Source organism: Pseudophryne corroboree, unplaced genomic scaffold, assembly GCF_028390025.1.
Source record: "Pseudophryne corroboree isolate aPseCor3 unplaced genomic scaffold, aPseCor3.hap2 scaffold_383, whole genome shotgun sequence".
Classification (NCBI taxonomy): Eukaryota; Metazoa; Chordata; class Amphibia; order Anura; family Myobatrachidae; genus Pseudophryne; species Pseudophryne corroboree.
Window position 1 is genome coordinate 560,749 of NW_026970030.1, and position 5,657 is coordinate 566,405.

At 49.9% G+C, this 5,657-nt stretch overlaps 1 non-coding gene across 1 annotated transcript; it reads right to left on the reverse strand.

The window, feature by feature from the left end:
* Window positions 1–4,930: 4,930 nt before the first annotated feature.
* LOC135022187 (U1 spliceosomal RNA) lies at window positions 4,931–5,098 on the reverse strand. Its single transcript, XR_010219345.1, has one exon. It is a non-coding gene; the product is annotated as a U1 spliceosomal RNA (small nuclear RNA).
* Window positions 5,099–5,657: the final 559 nt, after the last annotated feature.

Sequence of the window (5,657 nt, forward strand, 5' to 3'; positions counted from 1 at the left end):
GGATGACAGCGGAAGCAGTCCACTGACCACTAAATCCCTTCCTCTTGTAACCAAGCTCCTGCAAACCACACCACCAACTCCCTCAGTGTCAATTTCCTCCTTAGACAGGAAAGCCAATAGTCCTGCAGGCCATGTCACTGGCAAGTCTGACGAGTCCTCTCCTGCCTGGGATTCCTCCGATGCATCCTTGAGTGTAACGCCTACTGCTGCTGGCGCTGCTGTTGTTGCTGCTGGGAGTCGATCGTCATCCCAGAGGGGAAGTCGGAAGACCACTTGTACTACTTCCAGTAGGCAATTGACTGTCCAACAGTCCTTTGCGAGGAAGATGAAATATCACAGCAGTCATCCTGCTGCAAAGCGGATAACTCAGGTCTTGTCAGCCTGGGTGGTGAGAAACGTGGTTCCGGTATCAATCGTTAATTCAGAGGCAACTAGAGACTTGATTGAGGTACTGTGTCCCCTGTACCAAATGCCATCTAGGTTCCATTTCTCTAGGCAGGCGATACCGAAAATGTACACAGACCTCAGAAAAAGAGTCACCAGTGTCCTAAAAAATGCAGTTGTACCCAAGGTCCACTAGTCCACATGTCCGTGGTTAAGTGGAGCAGGGCAGACTCAGGACTATATGACTGTGACAGCCCACTGGGTAGATGTATTGCCTCCCGCAGCAAGAACAGCAGCGGCGGCACCAGTAGCAGCATCTCGCAAATGCCAACTCGTTCCTAGGCAGACTACGCTTTGTATCACCGCTTTCCATAAGAGGCACACAGCTGACAACCTCTTATGGAAACTGAGGAACATCATCGCAGAATGGCTTACCCCAATTGGACTCTCCTGGGGATTTGTGACATCGGACAATGCCACCAATATTGTGCGTGCATTACATCTGGGCAAATTCCAGCACGTCCCATGTTTTGCACATACATTGAATTTGGTGGTGCAGAATTATTTAAAAAAAACGACAGGGGCGTGCAAGAGATGCTGTCGGTGGCCCGAAGAATTGCGGGCTACTTTCTGCATTCAGCCACCGCGTGCCGAAGACTGGAGCACCACCAAACATTCATGCACCTGCCCTGCCATCCTCTGAAGCAAAAGGTGGTAACGAGGTGGAATTCAACCCTCTATATGCTTCAGAGGATGGAGGAGCAGCAAAAGGCCATTCAAGCCTATACATCTACCCACGATATAGACAAAGGAGGGGGAATGCACCTGACTCAAGCGCAGTGGAGAATGATTTCAACGTTGTGTAAGGTTCTGTAACCCTTTGAACTTGCCACACGTGAAGTCAGTTCAGACACTGCCAGCCTGAGTCAGGTCATTCCCCTCATCAGGCTTTTGCAGAAGAAGCTGGAGACATTGAAGGAGGAGCTAAAACAGAGCGATTCCGCTAGGCATGTGGGACTTGTGGATGGAGCCCTTAATTCGCTTAACCAGGATTCAATCTGTTGAAATCAGAGCAATACATTTTGGCCACCGTGCTCGATCCTAGATTTAAAACCTACATTGTATCTCTCTTTCCGGCAGACACAAGTCTGCAGAGGTTCAAAGACCTGCTGGTGAGAAAATTGTCAAGTCAAGCGGAACGTGACCCATCAACAGCTCCTCCTTCACATTCTCCCGCAACTGGGGGTGCAAGGAAAAGGCTAAGAATTCCGAGCCCACCCGCTGGCGGTGATGCAGGACAGTTTGGAGTGAGTGCTGACATCTGGTCCGGACTGAAGGACCTGGCAACGATTACTGACATGTCGTCTACTGTCACTACATATGATTCTGTCACCTTTGAAAGAATGGTGGAGGATTATATGAGTGACCGCATCCAGGTAGGCACGTCAGACAGTCCGTATGTATACTGGCAGGAAAAAGAGGCAATTTGGAGGCCCTTGCACAAACTGGCTTTATTCTACCTAAGTTGCCCTCCCTCCAGTGTGTACTCCAAAAGAGTGTTTAGTGCAGCCGCTCATCTTGTCAGCAATCGGCGTACGAGGTTACTTCCAGAAAATGTGGAGAAGATGATGATCATCAAAATGAATTATAATCAATTCCTCCGTGGAGACATTTACCAGCAATTGCCTCCAGAAAGTACACAGGGATCTGAGATGGTGGATTCCAGTGGGGACGAATTAATAATATGTGAGGGGGGCGATGTACACAGTGAAAGGGGTGAGGAATCGGAGGATGATGAGGTGGACATCTTGCCTCTGTAGAGCCAGTTTGTGCAAGGAGAGATTGATTGCTTCTTTTTTGGTGGGGGCCCAAACCAACCAGTCATTTCAGTCAGCCGTGTGGCAGACCCTGTTGCTGAAATGATGGGTTCGTCAATGTTTTTCTTTTCAATCTAAGCCCCTGCAGTTTTCTGTAAGAATCTGCTTCGCTATGATGATCAACAAGTCACAAGGGCAAACACTCAGGGCTGGAGGTGTAGATCTTAGGACCAGCTGCTACAAGCATGGCAAAGGTGTCACTATCATTGGTGACACCCAGAGAGGCAGCGAGGGAGATTGTAATGCAGTGCGCGCAGATAAGCAGCGCAATGGTAAAAACGAGGCATGGTCTCATAGGTAGGGGTGTGGCCTGTTTTCCTGAATCTCCATTTTGTTGCTCCGGGTATCCCGGGGGTTGAGTGCTGCACCCGGGGACTAGTGTGTGAGTGGTGCTGGCTCCTGCACAGTGACAGAAACTGGGTGTTGCACGTAATGTTACAGTGAAACACCCATATTCTGTCACTGAAGAGGAGCCGGCACTTTGGTGTCACCCCCCTTGGCGGGTGACACTCGGGTGTGGGCCGCAACCCCGTTGTGATGCCACTGACCCATGGGAAGCTTTACGTGGCTTACCCATGTGTTAGTAGCCCCAAGCATCTTTTGTGTTAGTCCCTGAAGAAAAACTTCAAATATTTACAAATACATTTTGTAATCAATGGGCCTAATTCAGTAAGGATTGCAAATTCTGCTAAGTAACAGAATTTGCAATCCTTTGGTTCGCATGCTGGGGCCACCCAGCATGCCGCCTCCCTTCTTGACCACGCTGAAATTGCAGTCTCAGTGTAGCTCAGCGTGATCATAAAAAATGGGTTAGCCTCCTGTTGGTGCAGACTGTATGTGTGCGCAGGAAGCCGCCACCATTTTTGTGATCGCAGCTGCTGCATGTGATGTCATGCAGCAGCTCTGACCACGCCTCCTGTTTCTCCGTTGCCGACCCCATTTTGTAGCCCTGCCCATGCACCGCTCCATCTCCGACTAGGAAATGGATTGTTGCTGACCCCCCCCCCCCAGCACCGATTGACAGTCAGAAGCGATCGCATTATCTGCGGGGTGCCGCAGAAAATGCAGGCGCATGCGTATGCTCTTAGCAATTTTTGCAGTTGGATTGCCTATTGCGATTGCAATCCAACCTGAATCAGGCTCTATTACCTATCACAATGCACTGCGGGTAGTACAAAATGGGGTTAATATAAGAGAAAACCCCCCCAGAGCTGTGCTCCTTAACTGTCCCTGGTGGCTAGTGGAGCGGCTGCCCAGTAATCAGTGTCCACGCCAGTGCGCACATGGCCCACCCCCTACAGCCACGCTGGATCATGGTATAGTGTGGGCACAGAAGTCCCTTACCTCCCTTTCATCAGCGGCCTCGTGATCCCGGAGGGTGGTGTGTGTGTGACTGACCTTAGGAAGAAACCGGAGCCTCTGCTGCAGTGACCCAGCAACCAGGGCACGGGAGTATACTGCGCCGCTGGGAGTGATGGAGCTGCAGTAAAGATGTCTATTAGACCTAGCCTGCTGCAGCCCTTGTAGATTCTTATAAAAAAAGTTCTTCTTTTCTTGTCAAAATTAATAGCTAAGAATAGGCTGCCTGAGGCAGCCCCCTGTTAAGTGGCCTGCTACTGAAGGCACCAACTACAAACTGAGCTCCCTGTTCATGGAAGCGAGGTTATAGAGCAGGGGGCGCTGAGCATCTTGGGAACAGTCAAAAGCTTTGAGCCTGTTGGTGCCTCAGATCAAGATCCTACTCTACACCCCAATGTGAATCCTTGTGGAGTCCAGTGTACCCCACAGAAGAAATGAATGTGTCACACCCATTGGCAGCAACATTAGAATAGCTGCTGATGGGCACAATTGAGAAAGGAAGGGGGGAAAACATTTGAATCCAGCACATATATGTAATTTGAATATGTAATTTGTACCTTCCTACTTTAAAATGTAATGGATGAACCTCACCCTGTGAGAACTATCTTCATGATCAAGAGATCTCATACGCAAGAAAAGCATGTGTTGGGATAGGGCTGTGGAGGGCGGCTGCTCGAGCACACCCCCGTCAAGTTAAGGAGATTCAACTGAGGAAGAACAAGGGAACTCTTGTCTGGGGACAACAACTGCAGGGAGACCACATCTTTTCAGATGAAAATGAGAGGGCGGAAGGCTGCCTAATACTGAAGCACCCTCAAACATCAAACCATATGCAACAACTAGTACAAGCATTCCTGGGGAAAGGTCTGCAGCAGACGGATTTGCATACGGTGATGTCATCCAAGCAGTGGGCCAAAGTTGGCTGGAACCCTCATCTGCATATGAAAAGAGAAAAGGGGCGCTTGGATGACCCCTAGTTCGCATTGAACACCCCCCACCCTCCTTTGGTGTGGGGCTCATGTTGGCCATGCCCCAGCCCATGAAGCATTCAAGCTGATTTCTTGCAGCAGCTGGGCACTGTAACAGCTCCAGAGCTGCTCTGTAAGGCAAATAAAAGGGTGTGGGCCCTGCAACACCACCTGTAGTTCGCATTGTGCGTTGGAAGGCACAAAGTAAGCAGACGGGAGAAGTCAGGATAGTGCGCAAGGGCATAGAAGGGAGGGGCTCAAGAAAAGAGAAGTGGAAACAGACAGCAAACTAGGCTGGAGAGAGACCTGAGACAATGAGATCTAAATTATACCAGACCCAACCAGGGGAAAGCACAAATGCAGTCCCCCCCCCCCTACCACAAATTATGCAGTCGAGATTCCCACATTTGGGGAAATCACAGAGGTCAGCATACCCAGAATGCAATGAATGAACCTCACCCTGGGAAAACAATCTTCATGACCATGGTATCACCTAAGCAAAATAAGTATGATTTGAGATAGGGCTGGGGAGGGCCGCTGCTCAGGCACACCTCCGTCAAGTAAAGGAGATTCAACTGAGGCAGCACAAGGGAACTCTCATCTGGGGACAACAACTGCAGGGAGAACACATTTTCAGACGAATGTGTGAGGGCAGAAGGCTGCCTAATACTGAAGCACCCCCCAAACAACAAACCAAATGCAACAACTAGTGCAAGCATTCCTGGGGGAAGGCCTGCAGCAGATGGATTCGCATATGGTGATGTCATCCAAGCAATGGGTATAGTTGGCTGCAACCCTCGTCTGCATATGAAAAGAGAAAATGGTCACGCAGGGCATGGCGGCCTTTGTGGGGTTGCGCTTGGATGACCCCTAGATCGCTTTATACACCCCCATCAGTGTGGGGCTCATGTTGGCCATGCCCCAGCCCCTGAAGCATTCAAGCTGATTATTTGCAGCAGCTGGACCCAGTAACAGCTCCAGAGTTGCTCTACAAGACAAGTAAAAGGGTGTGAGCCATGCAGCACCACCTGTAGTTTGCATACACACATATATAGGACAGCATCTCTTA